Source organism: Xiphophorus maculatus, chromosome 23 (assembly GCF_002775205.1).
Source record: "Xiphophorus maculatus strain JP 163 A chromosome 23, X_maculatus-5.0-male, whole genome shotgun sequence".
Classification (NCBI taxonomy): domain Eukaryota; kingdom Metazoa; phylum Chordata; class Actinopteri; order Cyprinodontiformes; family Poeciliidae; genus Xiphophorus; species Xiphophorus maculatus.
The window spans coordinates 20,298,055-20,324,893 of NC_036465.1; the positions used below are offsets into that span (position 1 = coordinate 20,298,055).

Consider the following 26,839-nt stretch of genomic DNA (forward strand, 5'->3'; position numbering starts at 1 on the left):
GAGTGCCACTACAACAGTGAAAAATGAGGGCCTCCTTGTCCTTTCATTTGCTTTTTTCATCAGACACAGGGACTGTGCAGTCATTATTACTTAAGAGATTTGGCATAAAATTCAAGGACAAAGAAGTAGCAGCTTCCGACGGTGAATCGCGGGAACGTTTCTGATATATTTTTTGTACAAGCGTATAGGATTTGGTGCGCATTGACTGTGTTGCTGCTTTGCATACTGATAAGTCATCTCCATCTCAGTCCTTGACCACTGGATGAAGGATGCCATGAATATGACACTTGACCAAATGGACAAGAAAACTCACAGGTGGAAGATGGGCAGCCCAAATAAAGACAGATTTGCAGGTGAGCACATGTTGAGATGAATTATCTGGTCACAAAGCCAATACATAATGGTCCCTCCCTTAACTGCTGACAATGTTTAAACCAGCTGTTTTCTCTTGGTTGCTGAAATGATAAAGACAGATTTCATCCAGAAGCCTTAAAGCTGCATATAGAGCCAGTGACCCATTCTCGCATCTATGTGACTTCTCTTTTTATTAAATGTGTGCACATACTGAGTATGAAACCAACTGTAAATAGCAATATAACATGGAAAACAATATATGATGCTAATCAACTTAATTAAACTGAAAATGAGTGCTGAGCTTACAGTTAAAAACTGATTTTAAAAATATTTCTAATTAGTCTAATTATCATCCTGGCTTTTATTGATACATCAAAATTCTCAAGAAATATTGAGTATGCACATAACAAGCAGTTCCATTCATACCATCCATACTACCTACAATATTCAGTGTAGCTTTACTACGGTATTCATGCATGTTGGATACCTATAAAAATATAAATGCTACCACAACTTAAATGAAGTACACATATCCTGAATATAAACAAGGAGTTAACTAATGGGAGCGTCAAGAACGTCACTGAATGTCTGTATCTGTTCTCCAAGACAAAAACGCAAAAAACAAAGTTAAGTAATTATATTCAAAACATGCAGTACAGCTTTATCGTGAAGGAGGCAGCTAAAAGTTAGCACACAGTGCTAACAGAACCACATGGCACAGTGCTATCAAACCAATAGCCAGGACTTCATTATCAACAGACATGTCTAAAATAACACTTATTGTCATTTTAGCATTAATAGCAACTTTCCACTTTGCTGAGTTCCTTGTTTCCATAGAGAGAAGGAACTGACCCTCAATCACATGAAGTCTTTCGGAAGACTTCATGTGGAGGTTGCTGAAGCTCCGCGGGAACAGACTTTATCCACTGTTGTGAGTACATTACTGAGAAAAATAAAATTTAACCAGACACCTCAGAGAGGCTCTGATGCCGGGGGACCATGTAAAGAATCGTGTGCATTAATACAAGCCAGAACCGAACATTTTGACTTGTCTGCTTGCAAATTCGACATAACTGAACTTGGACAAAGAAATCACTGCGAGGAAAACAAATGGTTAGTCAAAACTGATCAGTCATGACCTTATTTACCAGTTCCACATATAATGCAGTAACGTAATAAACAAAAAATGTTAAAGGCAATAGAACAAAAATTAACAGATTGAAAAATATAACCCAAAAAGAATATAAAGATATCTACGTAGCACTGTGAGAGAATAAATAAAAGAATTTTTGCACTCCTAGACACTCAAAGTACAAAAAATTTATTTAAAGGCTTAAAAAGTGGATTTTCCATCATATATTCCATTTAAGTCAAGATTTACGATTTCAAACGTTTTGGTTCCAATAGCTATCTGTTCCAGAACCTCCTTCTGTTTCTGCAATCTTGACCCTGGATTGTTTCCCCTCTTTGTCCTGTGCCTGGTACACAAATCAGCTACAATTTTATTTCATTTTCCCTTTGGGGTTAATAAAGTATTTTTGAATTTGAATTTGCTGGAAAAAAGTCAAATGCATCTGTGCACAACCTTATTCAAACAAAGCTGTCTCAATCAGCATATCTCTTCACAATTCCAATCTTAGGGGACATTTTCTAACATTACGATTTCAATAAACTGACTTCATAACTGCAAATCCAGAAAGACGGTGATGTGATTTCTTTGTTTCCAAGTCGTTTGGGATGGTATGCCTGTAATTCTGAAATTAATGGTTGTCGTGCTGGTGATGGGTCCAGTTAAAACCATAATGAAAGTTGTCTTTCCAAACAGATGGGTGTCCCTGAAGAAGTCCCTTTATTTTTTTAATCACCATTTCACTGTAAAATTATTTTAGCAACTTCACCATGTAGTGTTATTGATAAAATTACTTGAGTATTAAGCATGCTTTGACTGGTGGTTTGAAAGGTTTTCAATTCAATTCCATTTTTTAAATCAATTTGGTTGATGTTTATTTTTACTATTCATTCATTTTTATGGGGGAAATGTGTTTAAAATCAAACTATTACAACATCCAAACTGTTTGTTAAAAATAAATTACATTTGAATTTAGAGGTACCACTGGATTTACAAAAAAAATGCAAACAAAAAAAATGGATGTAGTAGATGTGACTTCTGGAGCTAAAATGTGTGTTTTTTTTTTTATTTAACGGAGCATGTAGTCTGATTTATCATAGATCAACAACACTCCTAAGATTGAGTGAATCCAGGTAATTACATCATTATATACAACCTGCAGCATGCATATTTTATGTATGCTATGATTCATCCAAATGTTATGTCTTCTGATTGTTTGTATAATGTTTCTACATCTGTAGCGAGGTAATTTTTTATTAGATTTAGTGAGTAAGATCCACGCAAGCATACCAAAGAAAATTCAGGTGATATTTCAAGCTGCTCTTCTCATGTGCTCAGCAATGAGGACAGCACGTATAACATCGCAGCACAAACATCAATTTCTGGCTTACAGTGGGAAGGAGGATGGATCTTTTTCAGTCTTCTGGGATCTTTCTCTAATAAAATTCAGGCAAGTGCGAGGAATCCGAACAGCAGTGGCATGACATTGCTTGTATAAAGTGAATCATACTTGAGAACCGCCATTTGAAAACGTAAAACAACAACTGTTCCCCCTCCCATCTTGTCTAAATGACGCCATAAATACAAGTTGGTGAACCCATCTACATTTTGAGAGAATCACTTGGGTTATTTTCAGATTTAATCCTATACTGAACAACTAAGCTACCAGACTTTAACTAATGTATCACTCATATGCAGTGCATTGAACATTGATCAGAGTGAATCAGTGTGGTGTATTAACAAAAAGGAGTGTAGAAAATCTTTTTTTTCCCTAAAGCAAGTATTTACACCTAAAGAACATGTTGAACTGAGGATTTTCTGTGATATAATTGAAATCCGGCTGGTAATTACAACAGGGAGTTGATCTTACAACCATGGTTCCAAGATCACTGGTATTACATTATAAACCACCCTTATACATCCAATATTGACATTGTTTTCCTATTGGTTCTAATGTTAAGGTGACTTGAAAAAGATTGTAGCGTTCGGATGTAATATTGGAATAATATGCGTAATTTACAGTGTCGTGAAGAAGTGAAACTATAGCCTGGCTGACGTTTCCTGGCAGAGATGCAGAAAACAAACTCCTGCCCCAACTAGACACGATTCTCCATTGAAGAAGCTAAATCGGAAATGAGGTCCTCTTTCTGTGCCAGCCCTTTGAAAAGCTCATCGCCATTTAGCTGTGCACCAGTTCAAAAAACAGCAAAGCCATGCATTCATAAATAATCAACACTTTCATTTAACTGCATTTTAATTAACTTTATAAAACAAAACCTACAATTTAAAAACAAAATTTACCACCAAATAGAAAATAAATAAATGCATATTTTGTGCCAAATAATCTGCCAGGTATCAAAATGGACCATCAATCCCTTTATTGCCTCTGGTTAGTAATTTGTAAGTCAAGTGATGAAATGGCTTTTTTTTTATTTTTTTTTTTTATTATGTTTCAAAATATGTGAAACAGGTTTATATTAGGTTTAGGTTTATATTAACAAAAATGTGCAGGGTTGCAAAACAGGTTGTTGCTGATTAAATAATATGTATTAAGAAATCAGAAATAGCCAAAGCCATCAAAAAGCAAGCATTGGCCAGGAACAGATGTAAAAAATCAATTGGTCAGACTTAAATCAGTCATAATAATTGCTACTCTATGATAGACCTTTAAAAGGTCTGTAAAAGCTAGTTATGTGCTAAAAGATTTGTGCATGTGCTCAAAAGTGCACACATACACCTTAGCTTCAAGCCAGATGGGATGAGTCTGTCAGTGGCCTAATAAAGTAAATAAGGTACTAATTTAAAGCAAGGAGGATGCTGCTTTTTGTTAAATTTGAAACTTCAGCTTTATCGTTCAATATGAAAAGCCTCTCCTAATCTTACTCACACAAAGCAGAGATGTGACCCAGATGCTGCCTGTGGATTTAATGAGCTAATAACGCGTTATGTGCCTCAACGTTTGCAGCAGTAATGTGCAAGCTGTGAGATATTCCTCATTCAGGTAAAATATGGTTTTAGATCTGGACTTGCTGAAGGAACATAAATTAAATAAATGGCTCAGATCTGAATGTGTTGCAGCAAGTCATTATATAGCATGGTTGCAACTACTGTATGTCATATGCAGGACTTTTGGCAATACCATCAACTTCTCCCTTGAGAGAGCCACTAAATTTTTACTTGTACTTTTAAACAGTGCTAAATCATACGTCTGAGAGTCCTTAATTGTGATTTATGATCAGTTGAGCTTGGATGATGTTTGAGGAAAATTGGATATTTATAAAGGCAGCAATGTACAGTAAATCCATCTAAGGTTTCCGTTCACAGATCTTGATTACTTGGCTTTCTTGCACAGCTTTCACAAATGCCAGGAGCAAAGTAGTAAAATGATGTTATTGACATGCAAATCCCTGGTAGTTGCAGAAAGTTAGAGGTGCCAATGTGCACCGCTGTGTAACAAGCAGAATTTCTAAATACTAAACTAGAAGCCAGTGCACGTCAAACAGCAAAATCCAGGGAATCTACTTTGCCAACGTAAAAATGTGCATGTTTGAGCAGTGTTCATAAAAGGCATAATGGACTCATGAACATGACGACATGTGCTCTGCTGCACACATGGGATACATAGAGGGTTACTGTAGCCTAATGAAAGAAGATTAAATGAGGTCTGTCCACTGTACATGAAGCCAGTAGTTTTATTGGATAATTAAGTTTTGAAAGAACCAGACTTTGATGTGCTTTTAACTAAAGGTCAACAGTAACTACCAATGTGAGCCGCACTTGATTACTATGTATATCACAACATCAAAAAAGATGCTGCAGCACTAATGAGGGGCTGACCTTCATCTCCAGCATAAACAAAGACCAAATGCATGCACACTGAGCTGCACGGCCTCCATCAGCCAATAATAAGGGGTGTGTAAGGATTGAATCACACTTTATTATGCAGAAGGACTATTTAAAATATAGCCTTTGACATTTCAGAAGATGCTGGTTTTCTGAGGGTAGATTTCTGATCTAACAAAGGTCAAATAAAGATGTTTGATACTTAGAACATGAATCCCAAGGACTTTAAATTAAATTCAGAAAACTGTTGATAGAAATCCTATAAGCCTTCACCTTAGACCAATTACATATCTCTGTTTGGACATGCAAAAACAATTCGGGTGTTTTGATCACAATTCATCCCATGTTAGATTCCTTCAGAGGTAGGTGGATTTACAGGAGATAGGAGGATTACCGAGTGATAGCAATAACCATTGTTCAACAATGGTCTTATCACAATAATGACTGCTTTGTCTTCTGATCATTAAAAGGTTATGTCCTTGGAGTTATAAGTAAGGACAATGTTTGAATGTTGTGAGCAAACAAATGAGCTTTGAAGAATAAAGTCTTAAACTTTCCAAGAGGGAAACTATAGGCACTAGGGTTTTTGATTTCAGGGTGTCGCAAATTTATGACTAAAGGTTACTAAAATATTTGTTAGGAAAGAATAATGACTATCTCTCTCAGCGAGCTCACTGTTGGTCAGCTCGCTGAGAGAAGGCAATTACAAATTACATGTCCCCTAAAAAAAGCTTTCAAGTCACTTTCTTAAAAAGAAATTCAAAGCAGCGCCTGCCCTCAGTCCTAAACAGATCCAAAATTAAAGTTGGCAAGCGGAGAGTTTGTCATGCAGTCGACAGCAGATCAAGCTAAAATTAGCTTATTTTCAAACTCTATAAAGAGTGAACGTCCTGTCCAATAATCTTAAAAGGTGGTGTTTTACAGCTTCATATTTTTATAAAAGACATGAGAAAAACAATGTTATTGGCAAAATTATAACTGTGAAAGTGTGTACCACATAAAATGCAATATTAATTACTTCTAAAAAAAACTATATATAGTCATAAAATACGGATATTATTTTTACAGTTGCTGTAATAATTGTTGCTTTTCTATTTTAAGTGTAAGAAATTGGCTTTTGTTACATTAGAGGTGAAATTATAAATTACTGCATCATGCAAAGGTTTGTATACCAAAATACTAGTTGTGTCTTAGTCACTATTGTAAACTGTTGTTTTCGGGGTTATTGCTTTAAGCTTGACAGTCAGCTATCAACATATGGATATGTTTAATACTGTAGAGATGTAGAAACAAGAAACAGTGGTGCTAACAACTAATATTGTTTTTATTGAAGGTGATTATTTCAAGTAAAAGACATTGAAACAATTTAAAGTCTAAGCAGACCTGGTTAATTCAATGTTGAACAGAGAGTCTTTCAAACTCAGTTTGGAAAAACACCAAAATTGATGGTTTCAAAGGTTTTATAAATTTTTATCCAAGTCAAATATCATTGTTTTATCTAAATGTTCAATCAAAGACTGGTATGGTTGTAAATGAGTATAAGAAAGAAACGTTTTGGGTTCAGAAACGCCACTTTCTTTCTACCTGTATCTTGTTTTTTCACTTGCCTGTTCACGTTGACATTCTGGATAACATTAGTTAGTCTTGAGAATCCAGATGAGGAAGAGGTCCAGAGAAAAATTTTAAATGACAGTGCCCTTTCCTGAACGGAGAGTAAACAACCAAGGCAGGCACTGCTGTCTTTTTGTACAAGCACACATTTGCATTTAGTGAAAAAAAAATCCAAGGAGATAAGCTGGTAAGACATAATGTTACCTTTCAAACACAGAAAGGTGGGCAGGATTGGCTAAGGTGTGAGCCAGAGACATGCATCAGTATCACACACAGAGGAGGAAACACCATCCGCTGACAAAAGTCCTTTCAGCTCGGCCCAGCAGATGTTTACTTTCCATTCACTATTTCTAATCCTGTCTGAAAGCCTATCCTGAATGTCAGCCTTCCTCCTAAATTGGCTTGTGTTCTTCGTGATTGATTAAAGTACTGTAACCCAGCTTTATCAGACCACCCTGAGCTCTGTATTTCTGCCAGACCTATTAGGTAATGCATCCTTTCTTATTGTGCTGGTTGCCCCCATCACCCACCTCCACACCCGTCTTTGAAAAGTGCACTTATCCATTTACTGTGATACAGAATACTGAGCAGTACCTTGATCTGTGATAGCATGGCAGTCTTCAGATCAAAAAGGAGGGCAGCTGAAAACTGTTAAATGTTGTCTCCAAATACACTAGATTTATTCTTTGAAATTGGCCTAAATGTAGCATCAATTTAAATTTTTCTAACCTTTAATTTTTTTCTTTTTAATCTTTTCACTGATACCACAGAGATAAAAGAAACTGATCTAAGTTCCCTGACAATGACCTAACCAATATGGCTGTAATTTATGCGTTCTAATGCTTTAATACCCCTTTGCCATGCCATTGCACACAGAGGAGAGAAGAGGTTGACCTGATATTACTGCTGACGCCTGAGCCCTAGACATTGCACTTAGAGTGTCTCCTACAAGACATCATTCAAGCACAATATCCACAAGACACAAATGGAAGCAAACATTTTTTAACATTACTTCTCTTTTGGGACAATAAAGCAAGGTGGCACTTCCTGAAATCAGATCATTTTTTATGCACATCATATTTGTATATTCAACACAGCTCTGAATTTAATGAACGAAAACACACCAAACAGATGGTCTGCATACAAAATTCTGGGTATGAATTAAAATCCCATTTGTGTACTTAAAGCGGAGCACATTAATGACTGCACACTTAGAAGTAGGCCACGTCCAAGTGCTGCGGGCAAATGTGGCCTCAAGTTGTCTGTGCTTACGCGAAAGCTGCACACAACACACACACACCCCGTCACGCCCGCACACACACACTGCACAGCACCATCAAATCTCTTCTCCTATTCTGTGCCTGCTTTGCATCAAAGAAGCCTAGAGCAAACACTGAAGATAGGCTCTCATAGTTTAGACTGCACATCTGCACTTCCAAACATTTGCAGCATTTCCCAATTATTTCCCATTTCCTTCTTTCCAACTTTCCCTCCTAATATTATTACCAGACAAACAATAACTCCTCAGAGATTCACCAAGAAATCAAACCGGACAAGCTTTAGCTTTATTTGGCCATGATCAGTGACTGTTCACTTAGACCAATGTACTGAATGTAGCCTTTTTAACAGCACCAACATCTGTGTTAGTGAAGAAATTACCTACTTTCAGTACCAGCAAGGTGTTTCATAAATACAAAAACACACATACCGTAATTTCCAGACTATAGAGCGCACCTGATTATAAGCCGCACCCAGCACATTTTTAAAGGAAGAACCATTTTGTACATACATAAGCCGCACCTGTCTATAAGCCGCAAATGTCTATAAGCCGCATGTGCCTACATTGAACATTTACAAAGAAAGACGGTACACAGAAAGAGTTTTCAAAGTTTGAATAATATACCTTAGCTTTTCTTTCCAAACAGTGCCTGTGACGTGGCAGTAACACAGCAGCAACACAGTAGCACAGCACTAACAGTGCTGGTTAAAAAAACCATACCGCTAAAAGTCACTGAGAGCCGTCTTCATCTTCCTCCTGTGCACTGAAACCATGGAAGTCTTCCTCCTCGGTGTCGGATTGAAATAGCGTCAGATATTCTTCGCCACACACTCTGTAAGTCTCTCTTTCGTTGCATTAAACTTGCGTCTTCCTTGACACATATATTCCGCCTGTCTCACTCTTACCTTTTCTGCTCGAGCGCCCTTGGTGGCCGTTAGAAAAAATGCATAAATTAGCCGCATCATTGTATAAGCCGCAGGGTTGAAAGTGTGAGACAAAAGTCGCGACGTATGGTCCGGAAATTACGGTAATTGTGAGAAGCCATTTTAAAGGGAAATATTTATTTTTGACATGTCTCTGATTCACTCTGGGTGCAACAGATTGAAAGAGCTCAAAACTCAAAGCAGAGAACAGGAAGGACAGATGAGATATAATTAAGTTGCTCTTTTCTGTTCTTTGGAGCTCTCAACCTTTCAGGAAAATCTCCACCTTCTTTGTGAAAGTGACTGTATTTTAAGTCCAGTGCTAATAATGCCAATGCTAATATTGCTATTGTTGTTAAAATGCATTGCAGCTTTGCAGTGACAGCTCTCTCACATACATTGCACAAGGTTACCTTTGCTACCAGTATGGATATACATATAACATTTTTTTTTAATCTATCAGGAAGATTGTTAGATCTACATTTGTTATCTTTTAACATTTATTTTTGGTTATTTAGATTCTATACATAAACTTAAGTACAAATACTGAATAAACATTAGTAAATTTAGAAGAGAAGGTTACTTCTTACACAAAATGTTATGCATTTACCATAGTGTTCTTTAAATAACACTGGAAGCATAACCAGCTGAAAGTAGCTGGTTCTGCCTTAAGAGACATGCTTTTCATTTATTGCCAAGTGCAGATTTAAAAAACAACAACGGTTCTTTCGTTTCCAAGTCATGACCACTTTAATGCGACCAGAATTGTGCTCAAAAACACAAATGTATCTTTCTTGAGGTAAAAAAAATATGCAGTACGTATCTTTAGGCCAATTGATTAGCAACATGCAGCAAGAAATTGGAGAGATGAGTATGATTGCCACTATTTAGTGATTCTTACACCGACACTCCTGTCACTCCACCGACTTCTCTGAAAGGTGAAGTCATTCTCCCACTGAAAGAACTTTGTACCACAGGAGGGGCATGAGGGACCATAAGTTTCCGAAACCTCTGAAGACAGTCCAAGTCGAGTCAAAGCTTTACAACAACATAAAAATAAATAAATAAGAAGCAGATCAGGAACCAGCCATTATCGTTCTGATCTGAACCATCTCTTTTAAGCAGACTGGAGGGAGAAAAGAGTCCCTCTCTTCCATCTGGATGCTATACGTTTGCCCAGACTGAAAAGTCATTTCAGATAAGATTCTACTTCTTCAAATGAGACCTGAGGGCATATTATTTATTCATTTCACTGCTGACATCCATGCCATGCCCTAAACTGTAACACTTTAGAAAATATTCCTTCTGCGCCAGAGAAGCACAGATACAAGTGAGACTAGCTGGGGCGCACAGTAGGAAGAGTTTTATGTTCGTTCTGCTAGGGGAGGGATGTAGAAGAGACAGAACAACGAGGCTATTGTTGTCTTCTCGCTGAGAAGCCTTGAAGCTTCCACAAGGAGCAAAGACAACAGTGAAATTGCCTGCATGCCTGGTATAAAATGCCATGTGATTACAAAACCTTCCTGCCATTTTCATAAATACTAAAAGCAAAACTCTTTATGCCAAGTTCGTCAGCTATTATCAATATTTACCCCTATGGTGAGCAGCAACTCTGACTTGAATAAATGTAAGTAAGGATTTCTTTGTGCGTATGCGTGTGGGTGTCTTTTATGAGTAGGCGAAGAAAAAGGAGATATAAATCAAGACTGAATTTTCACTCAGTGGGAATGAAATCCAGCTTTGATTCAAAGCTGATATGCATGACATCACAAAAACCCGCATTTCTGCAAGGTTTTTAGGAACAAAAGCATTTGTTTTCACAACTAATGCTCTTTTCCATCTCAATTCTAGACCTCTTTCACCACTTAATCCGTAAGTCCATAAGTCACTCTTTTTTTCTGCTCCCCTCGGATTGACCCAAAAGAGCTTCCTGATGGCGAAGATTGTCCTCTGCCTCGAGGGGTCAGCATCCACAACTTGGCATGCAGCAACACTCTGGGAGGAAAATCCATATATACTAGATACAATGAGAAGATTTACCATGGAAGAGTGGACCCGCCTCCGTGTGGGATTAAGCGCTTAAGATCTAATGATGAGAGAGGCCCTGTTTTTATTTGTTTTCAAGCAGGCATTTCGCTCTTAATGGAATAGCGACTCCGCTCTGTCTCCGGAGGCTACAAATGCTCATCAAAAGACACGGCTTTGTCAAGAAATCCTTATAAACTCCTGTTGCCACATATAACAAGGTACTTGCCGGACAAGTTGCGGTAAAGAGCAAAATATCAATGAGAGCAACAGCAAAAAAAAAAAAAAAAAATCTAAATCTAATTTACAATGTGATTGTAGCACATAAGGTTTATATCGCTTCTTTTGCTGAGACAGCTCATGATTTAGAAAGCAAAGAATTCCAAGGTGGGATTTTTACTTTTTTTTTTTTCTATCAATATCTGGCTGCGAGAAGATTTGAGGAACCAGGAATGCCAAGGGCTGTATGTCTGTGCCAGGGGTTGTGTGGGATGTGTAGATATATGGGTTAGGGCTTTGTTTTGTGGCACCCTGCTTGTCTTAACTTCCTGTGTCTACAAGGGATTTAGAAAATTTGCTACTGTCTTTGGGTCTCTCTTTGCAACAGCAGCTTTGAGTCTGGTCTGAGCCAATCCTGGTGCCCTGAGATTACATAGAGCATCCTCCGTGAGCCTTTCACCACTATATCCACGCTCCAGTGTTTAGGACAATTTTTTATCTTTGACAGAATTTTGTTTTTTTGAGTTCCAGATGAAAATGGAAAACGTAAATTCATTTAAGTTGAGCAAAAACCAAAAGCTTATTCTGAACTGAATTTTTGTTTTGTCAATGAATTGAGTAAAAAGACCTTTCCGTGATGCAACTGTTTGTCATTTGTGTGTCTAAAAGCATCCAAATGCAGGAAATATAGGCCACTGAGACGCAAACACCGTAAGTATGCCCAAGGAAATATGTTGTATTTCCAGTGTCTTTTCTGATAAGGTTCCCTCATTTGTGCTTCTCTCAAAAAAAAGAAGAAAACATGGTGGGAAACAAAGGAAAAGATTTGGATTAGTAGGTCACTTCTATGGCTCTTATTTACAAACTCATCTGCTGTATAAATCACACGGGTATCATTAGAATCAACCCTGAGGAGTTTTCTGTGTTAAGTGAGTGTGTGCCTGTGGATAAGCTGGCTTGTGACTTTCAAGCAGATGTTTTTTTTTTCCTTCAACATCCAATCAAATGAAGCAGCCCCTGAAATATATTATGCCCTGATGCCTTGTGGCCCGTAAAACACACAAAAACTTCAACTTCATTTAAATAATTCATTCCAGACTTAGGAGATAGCTCGTCTTTGAGAGGAGGCTCAAAGAGATAAATTCAATATCCCGGTGGATTGTTATTCTTGAACAGCAGCAGCAAATAACTCCATTCAACATCCCATTACTGAACATATTATTAGGTGCCAGGAAACCAAAAAGCTTTGACAATAAATGCTGATTGTCACTGTTTCCTTTGGAGTCAAGGGTTTGTCTGGGATTTTTTAGGTTCACGGCAAAATTGAGTGAAACAGGTTTGGATTCAAAGAGGATGTGATTAAAGAGAATAAGAGATGAGAATGCCAGCAAATTCTGGGCTGTCAGAAAATGTTGAATCATTTAATAATCTTCAACATGACACGGAGCTCTGCCTCAATGAAACATCACATAACAGGGGAGCGGGGGTGAAGGCAAAGATCGGAAGCTTTTGTATTCTACTTACATTTTGTGTGTTGGCTTTAAAACTATATAGTAAAGCTGTGGCTGTCCATACCATGAATAAAACAAACTTGGCAGATTTTTTTTGGTCTGAATGGCTTTCTGTAGCTCAGAGCTCACTTGTCAAAGGACTTAACCGTGCTTACCATTCTCCACCCCGTCCATTTTCCTCTTGTATCTTTTCAATCTCATCTCTTCCTTCTGTCTTTCCTCTTATCTTTGATGATCCCCTCTTCACTTCGGCTGCTCTCAGTGAACCATTTCTATCCAACAGTATCAATTCGCTCCCTCACTCCAGGAACGGAACTGCCCACCACTATTATGTCATTCAACACCTGTACTTAAATAGTGTTGAGATTCACAGAAGAGGCCTGGGGAGACGGGACCACAACAAAACCTACAACTCTGGAGTCTACTCTTTTAAATCTAGTTTTCTGTTAACACTGTCGACACACAGTGCCTTGAACAAGTACTCATACCACCTAAGCAATTCTACAATTTGTCATCTAACACCAACAAAAGATGTTATTGTCTAAACCCGGAGTCGGCAACCTTTTGATTTTGTTTGAAATATTTTAATTTGTAACTTTTTTAAACATTTTTAGAACAATTTGTAGAACATTTGTGACAATTTGTAGAACATTTTAAAACAAAATGACAACAGCAATTTTACAACAGCAATGATGAAATGTCAATAATGGACAATGCCAACATCCATTATGTGTGGGAGTGTGTGTGTCTGTGTGGGCATGGGGTGGGTGTAGTGTGAAAGAGCACGTTTCTTGAAACTAGTTAGTTAACTAAGCTAGTTTACGTTACTGTCTGTATTCTATTATGCTATGTGTATCACGCATGTGAGTGTATGTATGTGTGTGCATCCATCCATTCATCCACCCATCCATCCACCCATCCATCCATCCATCCATCCATCCATCCATCCATCCATCCATCCATCCATCCATCCATCCATCCATCCATCCATCCATCCATCCATCCATCCGTTTATCCGAGGTCAGGTCGCATGGGTAACAGCCTAAGTAGGGAGACTTTTCTCTCCCCAGCCACTTGTTCCAGCTCCTCCGGGGGAACCCCAAGGCATTCCCAGGCCAGCCGAGAAACATAGTGCCTCCTGGGTGTCCTGGGTCTTCCTCCCGGTGGGACGTGCACAGAACATCTCAACTGGGGAGGCGTCCTGCATGCTCTCGACATGAAGGGGCAGCGGCTCTACTCTGAGTCCCTCCTGGATATCTGAGCTTCTCAGATATCCTATCTCTAAGGGAGAGCCCAGACACCCTACGAGGAAAACTAATTTTGGCCACTTGTATCCGTCACCTCGTTCCTTCGGACATGATCCAAAGCTCATGACCATAGATGAGGGTAGGAACGTACATCGACCGGTAAATCAAGAGCTTCACCTTTTGGCTCAGCTCTCTCTTCACCACGACAGACTGACACAGCGCTTCATTGCAGATGGTGTGTCAATCCGTCTGTCGCTCTCCCGCTCCATTTATCCCTCATTCATGAACAAGATCCCGAGATACTTAAATCCTCCACTTGGGGCAGGACATCCACTCCTACCCGGAGAAGGAACTCTATTCTTTTCCGGCTCATTTACATTTATTCATTTATTTATATAGCTATGAATATTTATTTTATTTATTGAAATGATAAAAGAAAGAACCTTGAACACATTGATCAACAGATTCTGCATGACATTCAACACATTTTGTCTTTTGGTTTTCCCATCCAGGTGTCAGACATACAAAGAGACACACACACACACAAATAATACACATGCACAATAAAGTATAGGCGGTAATGTTAGCTAGTTGGTTAGATAACCAGTGTTAGCTAACTTCAAAGAAGGCTAATATGTTGATTTGTGACAATAGCCCTGTCACATTACTCATGATTGACACACACACACACACACACGCACACACACACACACACACACACACACACACACACACACACACACACACACACACACACACACACACATTTGTGAGGTAAAAAATAAAGATAACACTTATATGTAAGAGTCCTTGCTTTGTAAAATATTATTATTCAGGGGTAACACTTAGAACTCAGTGTATATGGTTCACAAACAAATTTGTTCCTGACAGACACAGTTGGTAAGAAACAAAGATTCCCACTAAATTCCATAGGAAATGAATGCGGGTCATTTTGGACTCATTCACGGAAGAATGGGGTAGTAACATAAAACATGATATTTCTTAAAATGTATAAAAGGTAAATTAAAAATTTGAATAGCATGATATCAGTAACATATTTTTTGAGGAATACCTGGAATATGAAGTGATGAAAACTTTTCATTACAAAGATATTGCAAAAAGATCACCTCACCGGGTCAAAAAGAACCCAGTTACGCATCAGAGGGTTAAAGTTGGATCTTTGTCCCAGTCAAATCTTCTGCATTAGCAGATATTCTTCCAGCATTGTCTTTTATCAGTTCGATCCATTGTTGTGAGCAGCATGATGCTACCAAATTACAGCTTCACTGTGGTGACGAGGTGTTCAGTCTGATGTGCAGTGTTGGCCTGTGATTATAATATGACAAAGTGTGAAATGTAGAAAGATTATAAACATGCTTGTGAGGCACTCAAAGTTTGACACACTAAAATGTTCTTATAAACCTATGTTTAAGTTTCCCACTAATATCTTTTAGCCCACAAAAACTTAGTGGGTTTGAAAAGCGCCCTAAACAGTCACAGCTTTATGCAGATAATGTGTGATTAAAAGCTTTTGGGACATATAATTTGTGTCATTTTAGCAAAACCAGACAAATCTCATCTGCTTAAAGGATCAGAAAAGCGCCTAAAGGACTTCTTTAGGCCTCTATGTTCCCCCGCATCGATAGTTCAATTAAATAATGATTTTAAAAAATGAAAGCCTAACCCAGAGCTCCTCCCTTCAACCTTACTTTTCAACTCAAAACCGCTGTCATAATGACCTAGAGCGACCACTTCATCAAGTGCTGCCATCTTCGGAGAGTAAGTCAAAAGGCTATTTCTGTAATGACCCAGATTTTCAGGTGAGTCTTGATCTGTGTCATTGTAATGAGCAGCAGCAAATCAAAGAGAACACATTAAGTCAAATGTGCCATCTCTTCTTTCCCAATTTCACATCTTATTTTCTCATCAGATTTCAATCAGATTTGAATAATCAATCAGGGTTCATGCAAAAAGGATGTGTCCTGTCATTTAAACTGAATTGCTACACCTAAGAAAAAAAAACAAATTTTCTCCCTTGGTGGTGTTGTCAGATAAATATCAAATCAATTTCCTAGAGCCTGTTCTCAGAAAAAGATGTAGGATGATGATGGTATCACTGGAAGAAAGCTATAATGGTTTGAAATGGCTCCTTTTGGTAAGAATATGGGCACAGATGGGCCCTGAGCTTGATAAAGTAATTTCTCTCTTCTCCAAGTCTATCAGGAGGCTTTGCCAAGATGGCAAGAGATATAAATAACTAACAGTCAGGAGCAGGTCTACGTTTAAGCTCCAAAATAAATCGAAGATAGCCCTATTAGGAAGAGAGGGTTTACAATGTTGTAAAGGAAAGTCTTCGACTTTGAAAAATTTCAAAATTGTGTTCCTCTGAGTAGGTTTTGATTTATATGTTACTCATTAACTGCACACAGCTTTTGGTTTAAAAAAGAATAACGTTTTACAAGCATTCTTTAACACAAGCGGGAACCTCATCTACTCCCTCTACAAGCTGTGAACACACAGAGAACAAGACAAAGAGCGCATGCAGACAGAGAATAAAAAGCCTTATCTGATGCTCTCCAGGGTGTTGTAACTATAGCTGTGGGGTGAGTAAGAAAAGGGTGCCTTGCTCTGGAGCACTTCAGCTGTTCAGTGTTCATAATGCCCCACCATTTCTCAGACACTCACATTTTTTCCTGCCGGGCAGGGAAACCAACCACCTCTGGTCACAAGACACAGTTCCAGTCTCTGAGCTGAAGCCACAACAGTGACCTTATAAAAAGAAGAAGACACAAAGGCTGCTGAGACATTTAATCGCATTCATATTGAACTTAGAGGCAACTCAGAGTCTCCTGTAAGTGGGTGGAAAGACAGTCACAAGTTCATGTTCAGATATTAAGGACATTCCTCCAGATTTAGTCAGAAATTTAGGGAACATAATGACCTGAGGTGGGATTTTGTTTTATTGTCACAAACATTAGATTGTGACAGTAATCTAATGTTACTGTCATTAGATTTTAATAAATAAATTAAATTTTAATAAATTAAAATTTATTAATTTTAAAAACAAAATTAATAATATTAAACCCTAAGTTAGGTTTTTTATTATTTCTACTCTACAAAATTTACCTCAGACATAAACTTCATATTATAAAATTGCATAGCAGACTCTACGGCTGTAACGATTCTTCGAATGATTACTAAAATTTCTTGAGGTAAATTATTTGCCTCAAAGCTTTGTTAAATTACGAGCAATTAAGAGCACTGTGTTCATGCTCGGTGATTATTTGTGTTGTGCAAAGCTCTTACTTCTGCCTATGAGTTGTTGACGAATGCTAAATGCTAGCATAACATGTCCAATTTTCAAGTTCAGGAAGATTCTGTCTTCCAGCTGTAACAGGAAGGTTTGCGCATAGTTGGAAATAGAAAATAAATAAATAAACTGTGCAAGGTGAAGGTGGGCGCTATAAAGCTGAGGCTCTTTCAGCAAGATTTTAAATCCAGACAGAAGAAAGTCTCAGGCCATTTCTTAATTGCAAGTCAGGAGACAGTGCTGCCAGGAGCTGTACTGGTATTTAGTATGGGAGAGATGCAGTAAATGAGTGGCCATTGTGTTGGGTGATAGACTCAGTGCAAAGCATTTTAAGACAGAGAGCAATTGTGATCTCTTCATTCAAGTTGCATTAGAACTGTTTTTCCTCAAAAAACCAAAATAAAAACAAATGTGTTTTAATATGAACTTCTTCCCTTCATGTCAAGGAGTTGGGTAGCCTACAGAAAACATGCCCTTTGTTTATATTATTTAGGTTTCACCAATATGTCACAAAGGCAATGTTTGCAGTGCTTCAGTGTTGTAGTTAGGCTTCATAATACCTTAATGCCAAAAATAGTTTTGTTTATTTAACATCCAGCCAGTTAGCTTAAAGTAAAAGTTTCTTTGCATTATTTACAAGTTACCTTGAGAATAAATTTAACACAGATTTAGTTTACAAAGTAAAAGAAATCCCTAAAATAACTGATTTTTGTTATCTAAATAAGTAAAAGCCGAAGAAAGAAGAAAGACAGAAGGGTTATCTGCTGGCCAACTAGCTGCATCAGAAAAAAAGTTTCTGTATGCGGTAATAAATGTACGCATGGGAGAAAAAGGAAGGATCTCTATTAATCTGTGGCATTACCGCCGTCATTCCACTCTCTCCATCACCAGCAGCATGTGCTCTGTGAGATCTAAAATATTTAAATCTGTAATCTGTCAGCATTATGCGACGAACACACGCCTGCAAGTCTGGTGTCCTATCCGTCATTTTGCCTTCCACTTTGCATGGCCCCACATCCATCACGAGGACCTGACATGGCCTTTTGTCGTTCCGGCTGGGAGAGACTTAGAGGCCAGTGTCTGTGATTTCTCAACAGCAGAACAGACATGCAAGCCGGACCCAAGAGAAAAATTAAGGCAAATGGGTGAAATTGAAAAAGAAGGAGAAAAGAGAAAAGGAAGAAAGCTGTGGCAGTGTGGAGAAGCTTTTAATTGTTTCCCCAGTGAATGTGACCCAGTGACTAGAGGAGTGCTTCCTTGTTCTTCTGTTATGGGATAAACCAGAACTCAGTATTGACCAGATGGCACAGATTCATATTTTTGCAGAATGTAGCCTTATAAGCGGGCCCTCAGTGTTGTGTCAGTTAATGCATGGCTACATTAGCGTCTTACAAACAGACCCTCTTCCACCTTTATTACTCACACTGTTGTATTTTCCCAAAACTCTGACTTAAAAATCAAGACTGAATAAATGAAATGGGATTAAAGCCTGAACGACAGTGACCCATATATAAATATTAGGCTGATGGAAAACACTCCAACGTAGCCCATTTAGCCAGCTCCATGTCATGTCTTCATACGACAGGCTTTTACTAAGCTCCTTAAGAGTCTGCCCCAGGGGATCTATGGTAGGCTGAAGGTACTGACTCAGGCCTTATCTGCACTAATTTACCCCATGAATTAGACGGCCCCTTGTCTCCGTGTCCTGCCAGACCCACACAATAATCACTCCATGTTAAGAAAATGAGCAGAGAGAGAGTCTTTGCGATCGCTTAGAGGGATAAGAAGCCGGAGGGAATATGACAAGAGGAAGGCAAACTGTGCCACATTAGCCTCACCTGGCTACTAACGCTCATGCCTGGAATTAAAAACTGTTGACTCCCTGTCACCTTTCAGAGTGGATTAAGTAAAACAAAAAAAAAAAAAAGCAATTTGAATCATCCGGATTAACAAGTAATTTTTGAAAACAAACATGCAGAGCTTCACCTAGCTCTGTTTCTTTAGAAAGGGTGAACTGCTAAAGTTGTTCAATAACAGATTTGACTCTAATATTAGTTGACAAAAAATGTAAGGGTTAAATAAGCAGGCAAGTCTCATGTGGATGTTTTTAAGGCTCATTTATTTAAGTGAAATCTGTCAGATCTTGTTTGTGTTTGTAACCTTGTGTTAAATTTTTAGGTTTTTAGGTCAGCTGCACCACAGCATTCCTTTTAAGGATCAACAGTTTACTCTCTGGCATAATAGCTGATAATAATGGGCCCACTGTCAACTGTCCTTTCAAAAGAAAAAAAAAAGGAGGATAAAAATTTTGACAATTTTTCTCCATTGATTCGGCACAATTTTCCCCTTTCTTGTGGCCTCAGAGTAATAACTCCTGGTGGAATAACCACAATTTTCTCTAAATAAGGCAATTTTTGTATTTCTTTCTCTGCTCCTTGTTTAACGAATGCCAAATATAAAATTGTTACTCATACACTTACACCTCCCCCTCCCTTGAGGGAAATTATAAATCAATATCTAACAAATTGCAATACATTAAACTAAGCACTCCAGAGCACCAAAGTAAAAAAAATCTATAAAGGAAACAGTTTTCCTTATTTTTAAAGTTGTTAAAAATGCTTATTACAGAAAGCATCCGAACACAAAAAAAGATTTCACCAGTCTTGTGAAACGTAGGTATAGGGTTTGGAATGAAACACAAGTGAAAGAATTTGGTTAGACTGTGTGCCTATTCCCTGACAAGCTAAGAGTTTCCCAACCCTTACAGGGACATTTACTATAAAAGTACAGTGACAGAAAGAGACTGTATTGATCGCTGCAGTTTGCAGTCTGCATGTGTGGAATGACCCACTGAGCCAAGACTTGGATCTCCCTCACACAGCCACACTCACAGCAGTCTGAAGGAAATGTTGGTCCTTTAAAACGGTGATTAAAGCAAAGTGATAAAATTTAAGAAGGAAGGAGAAATTTATACACCCTCACCGAGAAGATCTTCAGCAGATGGAGGATGAATTTATGGAAGGTTTGTTGATGAATAAGCTGAGTCAGATATTAGAGAAATGAACTGATTTAATTAGAACGTTAATGTAGCTTTCTGAAACCTTGTTTGCTCTATATTGGAGAAGAGAGTGTCCTTCAGAAACTACTGCGTGGACAAAAAACACCAGTCGCTGAGTAAAGCAATAGACAGCTGTGAATGTCAGAGCGACATCTAAAAAGCAGTGTGGGATAAAATCACACTTATGAGAAACACAAATCCACTTATTAAGATGGAATTTTTCTCCACAATCTGACCAACTTTCTGTTCAAAATTTTATTTCTAAATGACTGGGAGAAAGTCCAACTTTCTAAAAAAGAATTAAACAAACTGCAATGCGGTTTGCTGTGTTGTTATCACTATTTATTGCTGGTTATATTAAGAACAGGGTATTTTGCCACTGAACTGTTGAAATTTTTATAAATGAACAATATGATTAGATAATATTTAAATGGAACAAATATGAGTTGTTTGCTCATATGTATACGCTATATGATTATAGAGTAAACATATACTTTAACTGAAGGTAATATAGTTTTGTTGTTGAGTAAACATGAAAAATAATTAAGATGTTAACACTGAACAAGTTGTTTTTTGTTGGGGGGTTTATTCGCCTACTGTCTCTTTGATGCTTTGTTGTTAACCACACATTTCTGGCTGGAATTTCTGGGTGAACTATAAATTCTTGTTTTAGGTTGTTGTTTGTTTTGTAAAGCTATTTTTTTAAGCTCTATCTCATTCCTCCTACGTCATATTGCATTTTGTCAGGAACCTTTGTCCTTAAATCAAAACAAAGATAAACATAATATTACCTTTTAAATGTAGCAGAGTATTGTGGTAAATTCATGTATTTTCAACCGAATCACAATGGTTAAGTATGCTAAATGACCTCTACTTGTAGAGTACTTTACCAAATCCAGAGGAATCCAGAGCATTGTAGACTATATTCAGTAATTCACCCATTAACACACACACTCTAATGTGATTAGCTACATTGTAGCTACAGCTGCCCTGGGGCAGACTGGCAGAAGGCGACGCTGCCATGCCATCAATGCCACCAGGCCCTCTGACCACCAAAAGCAAGCAAGTGGGTGAAGTGTCTCGCCCTAAGGACACAATGACTGAGATGCACAGAGTGGGGGTTCCAACTGGCAACCCACTGGTTACAGGATAAAATCCTACGTCCATCGCCCCTAAATATGTTTAAACCAAACTAAACCTTAAGCACCGGTGAAACAAAAAGGTGAATGAAGGCAACCTACCAACCCATGAGGACTTTGTTGTCTGTACATAATTCAGCCCCTCACAATTGCATCACTGATGCTTTAAGGCACTTTGAATAAATCCAAAACAAACCAGCAGCGTTTAAAGCCCAGGTCCTGGTAGCCTTAAGTCTCTCATAAGCACACAGTCACAGCAACACCAAAGTGCAACCATTTCTTTAAGTAAAGCAGGGCAAACATAAACAAACATGCACACATTGCCTCAGTGAATTGATTCTTGAACCAGAGGAAATGGTCTTTTCTTTGTTCTGAGGATGACATGAATGAATGAGCTCGGCTTTATCACAAACTAAGCATATGTAAGCCTAAAGTACAGCTTTGCCTCAGAGAGTCTGTGGTTTCGTGAACCGCCTTCCTCCCAGTGCTGTTGATGTTTTTCTCTGTGTGATTTATTTTCAAGTCATTTTTTTTCTCTAAAGTAGTGCTATCAAAAGTAGCCCCTCACTGCGGCTGCGTGTCTGGCTAAATCTCTGATTTGAACCCAGCGTGCTCCGGCTGTGTGTTATTGAGTGTAAATAGCCTAATTAATAAATAATTAATAAGTGGATAACTTCTGGCAGACACTGAGCGGAGACATACTGTGTGACATCTGCTTTGTAGTTAGAAAGGCGATGTCCAAAAGAATCTTGTTTACTAAGCAGACATTGGTCTTTGGCAGACAAACCTGTTAGTCAGGGGAGATGTTTTTGGGCCATGAACAATGTAATATCGCTGTTAAATATGTTATGTGCAGCGGGCTTGAGGCATTTCTTTGTGCCTGAGGCCAAAATCACTTTGTTAGTCACACAAAGATCCCTCCATCTTTTCAACAGTTTAAACAATTATGTCTGATACATTATTAATAATGGCACCAGAGAGGAGTTCCTCAGTGTTTTTCAAGAAATTTTGTCACAATAGGTGTGATTCGATGATGACAGAGGCACATCTTCACGAGCAAATATGAAGAGACAAGTTGATCCTCCCGCATTAGTCATGGCACAGCCACGTCTTGTGAAGGACAAGTGAGGTGTTCAGCTTGAGTGTGCATTAAGTTTAATTAAATTTTCACTTGCAACTTTGCCTTTTAATCATTATGAATCTGCATGACCAAAGTATTGAAAAACGCGTGGTACAGATGCACACACATTTATTGTCAGAGGCTTAATCTCAGACTGAAAAATGTAGAAAGTGCATACTTGAGTAAATTTATTGAGAGGGTAAAAATCAGACGTTAAGAAATAAGGTCAGTAGCACAAATATTGGTTGCTCAAAGAATCTACTGAAGATAAATTAACTTGAAGCATTTTAAATGTATTATTTTACTTTTCTTTTTTTTATGTAAAAAACTTTTTTTTTTAAATGTTTTTTTAAAGCTGATCAGAGGGTGGAGAGATGTCCAACTATGAATCTTTTGTTTCCTTGAGATCACACCAAAGCTTAGATTTCTAGTCAAAGGCCACTGGGGTGTACAATGATCCAAATTTATTTTCCCAACACACACGTTGAGCCAGATGAGGGGAGGGTCACCAAATCTCCAAGAAGACCAACAAAAACTATCTGCATGCCTATGAAATGTTTTTTAGTGATGCCAAGAAAAATCATTCGCTCTTCGTATAGCAAAATCTAAATGTGTTGAATTTGCTAAACTCTACTACAGCTTTAACTGGAACTGTGGAAATAAATTTCCATTCAGCTTTTTGACAACAAACACTCCAGGTAGTATAAAACAAATGAGAAACATCAAGAAAAGCAGTTCACACCCACTGGTAAAGATTTGAAGAGAATCTGTGACGCTGCGGGTCTGTTTTGCTTCCTAAAACCATATAAAGCTAAAAGAAAAGGTTATTGCAAGCTCTTTCAAAAAACACAATAAACAAAATATTTTAAATGGAAATCCACTGCCTTCTGTCAGAAAACTATAATACTCCAAAACATTTGGGCTAATCAACATACAAACGGTTCACCAGACACAAAATCAATCATTATTCCCGACCCTCTCAGTTCCCAGACCTCAGTCATATAGAAAAACTGCGAAATAAGCTGAAGACAAAAGAGAACAAGATTATTCTGAATGATCAAAACAGATTGTGCAAAAACTGAGATCATTCTCTTTGCATGCTTCAACCTTTATAAATTTCTTAGAGGACTAGGCCCTCGGTGCAAAAAGGAGTTGTACAAAATATTCCCAGAAGTGTTAATTGACACTCATGATTTAATTTTTAAAAAACGTTTTCTCTTGACATTTATTAAGATGGACTTTTTCTTCACTAGATCTGTACAGGATTGTGCTTCTTCAATAAAAGAATAATATATTGTCAGGATTTTTACCAGTGGTGCCTACAAATGTGTCCCTCTCCGAAAGCCCAATGCATTTACTGCCAGGTTGTGAGAGTTCAACGATGGCAAATAGAGATAAAACCAGTTAAAGCTGAAAAGAGGATGGCAAAGAGGAAGGCTTGGGGAAAAATAGTGCTGTTTTCAGGGGAGTAATCTGGTGAAATGCTTTAAATCCCCGTATTGAACCAAACAATTCTGATTTTCACTATTACCAGAAATCCCAGTAACTATGTCATCATGACTCACCTTAGATATGGGTGAGGTAACTCAATATCTCTGCAGCAATAATGGGAATCAAGATTTTGCTGCTTGTGTTTTCTGTTGTCAGAGGTCCCTCTTCTACAGTTATGGTGTAGCGATATTAATAGATATCCAAGAGAGCTCTGAGTCACCTCAATTTTAATTGCTAATGTGAAAGGCAGATTTTCTCTTCTTAATAGATCTCTGGTTTCGCAACCATTTAAAAGAACCCAATTTGATGTTTAAAACCTGTATAAGCAAAATTAAAATATACTGTTTTTTACAGTGATATGTGGGTCATTGTGCAGTTTGATATGATATATGATACAAAAATATACATAACAAATTAAGTGTTACAGAGAGAATTAGAATTTTTAAGAAGCCCCCAATCTTTCCTTTCATAAGGCTGATGGGCGGGGCTCCTTTGGTCTACAAAATGAATATCCATTTTGTTCATAAACGGAAATATTTCTGCAGTCGTATTGTTATTTTCTGTAAGCATGAGAAAAACACTTGCTCTCATTCATCTAGCTGACCAGGAGTGTGCAGCAATATGTTGGGATGGGGCAACACTGTATTAAGATCTTAACATGCCTTGGCTTAGACCTTACCGACAAGCATGTGCCCTATGTCAACTCAGATACTGAGATTAATTCCTCTCCAGCCTCACACGGGGCGATTATATGTTGAGTTGTACATCAAAAGAGAAGAGAAAAAAAACTAATGGGAAAAAATGAGCTAATTTCTGTCAAGGATGTCAATGCAATGCATGTGTCATGTCCCCTGAGACACACATTTTACAAATGTGGAAAACAGATCATTTTTCCAAACTCCTTTGAATGGGAGAAGTGTTGTGTCTGTCTGTATAGACGCAATAATTTGGTCTGTATCAAATCTCATGGGGAGTCCTGGTGGACCCTTTGGTGATGCACAGAAAAAAACTTAATCTGGAATGCACTGTAAACCACAGAAATTATATGAAGGACTGAGGAACTTTTCAAACCTTCAGTTTACCTTGATCCTTGTACCTGGCCAACGCTCACTCACTGCTCCTTTACTTTTTTAAAGTTAATCATGAAAACAGTGCTATGACAACCTCTGCAGCTACAGGAATAGGTTGTGATTAGACATACTTTCAGAAGGTCAGAGAAAACCGTTTGGGAAATTATTCATCTCATACTCCTGCTTCTTCAAGGCAACGCATCTAGCACAATAAAGAATATTAGAAAACACAAATAATCTGTGCAGTTGCTCTCATATGTGCACCGGTGGTCCTCTGCATGTACGCAGGATGACACAAGCTTGCGCACCTCAGCCCGTTTCTGGATTTGAGCGCAATAACGTGTGCATGCTGAAAGAGAAAGTAAAGGCAGAGAACAAGGGGCCTCTCTGGCCAAAAACCAGTGAGTGGCGCTCATCCATGTTAAGTCGAGCCAAGGCGTGCCCAGGTGTATTCCCTTGAGGTCAGGAAGAAGCCTTGCTGACCTTTGCAGCAGACAAAGAGTCTCAAGGAGCTTTTCTTGAGCAGCCGAGAGACTCACATGGGTAAACAGCAGACTCTATGCCTCACTTTGACATGAATGTCTGTGTCTCCAGGAGGAGTGTGTTAACGCCTGCCTGTGACCACGCACTGACCACATCACGATGGCCCCGGCCTTTCCGGTGTAATCTGGCTACAGCAAATGAACACGTTCGGTAAGCTGCGCTCCCTGTAATTACTCTCCCACAGCTCGGACTGAAAGCTCAGTTTTTCGTTGTAAATTAAGCGGCCCGTGATTGTTCCACAGCTCAAGTACATCCAAGAGCAAAAGATAAATAAATAAAAATCACAAAAAGAGTGAAAAGTGGATATTAAAACAGCAGGGGAACTTGAAACAGCAGGGATGGAATACAAATACAGAGGGGCAAAAAAAAAGAGAGAGAGAGAATTAACAAGCAGCTACAGCAGCAGCATACATAATCCCTCACATGATATGGTGGAGAAGCATACAATATAAATGAACACATTTTGCTTGCAAACAACAACAAAAAAAGAGTCCTCATGCAAAATCCAGCACTGGCTTCTAAATATATGCAAGAGGATCCAGGAATTCCATATGTGTGTGTGTGTTATCCCCAATTAAGAGCTTCTTTCATCAAGAGAGCCTCGTGCAAGGCGAATAAAAGGCTGGATTATTTCCTAAATGCTCAGGCTTCAGGGACACTTTGCTTATTCAACTTATCACCATGACAACTCTTGTATGACATTTTTCACTTCCTCTTCTTCCCTCTTCGGAATTCAACTCTCAGTTAATTATTCCTTTTTTGCCACCAAGTACAATCGGACCACTTATTTCTGAGCGCGTATCATGTCTCCAGGAATATCACACTTTCAGGCACACACACACACACACACCCCTACCCACATATGAGGCCTGCATTGATTAATAGACTCTTCTTCAGAGCAATTTGTGAAGCATTTTGAAGAATCTAAAAAGATGAGAACAGAACAAGTTAAATGACTAGTTTAGTT

The 26,839-nt window shown here is 38.3% G+C and overlaps 1 protein-coding gene across 3 annotated transcripts in view; it reads right to left on the bottom strand.

Annotated features, from left to right (window-relative positions):
* Positions 1 to 26,839, bottom strand: part of LOC102229458 (neuroligin-3) — a 175,601-nt gene that overhangs the window by 147,547 nt on the left and 1,215 nt on the right. The window lies entirely within an intron of this gene.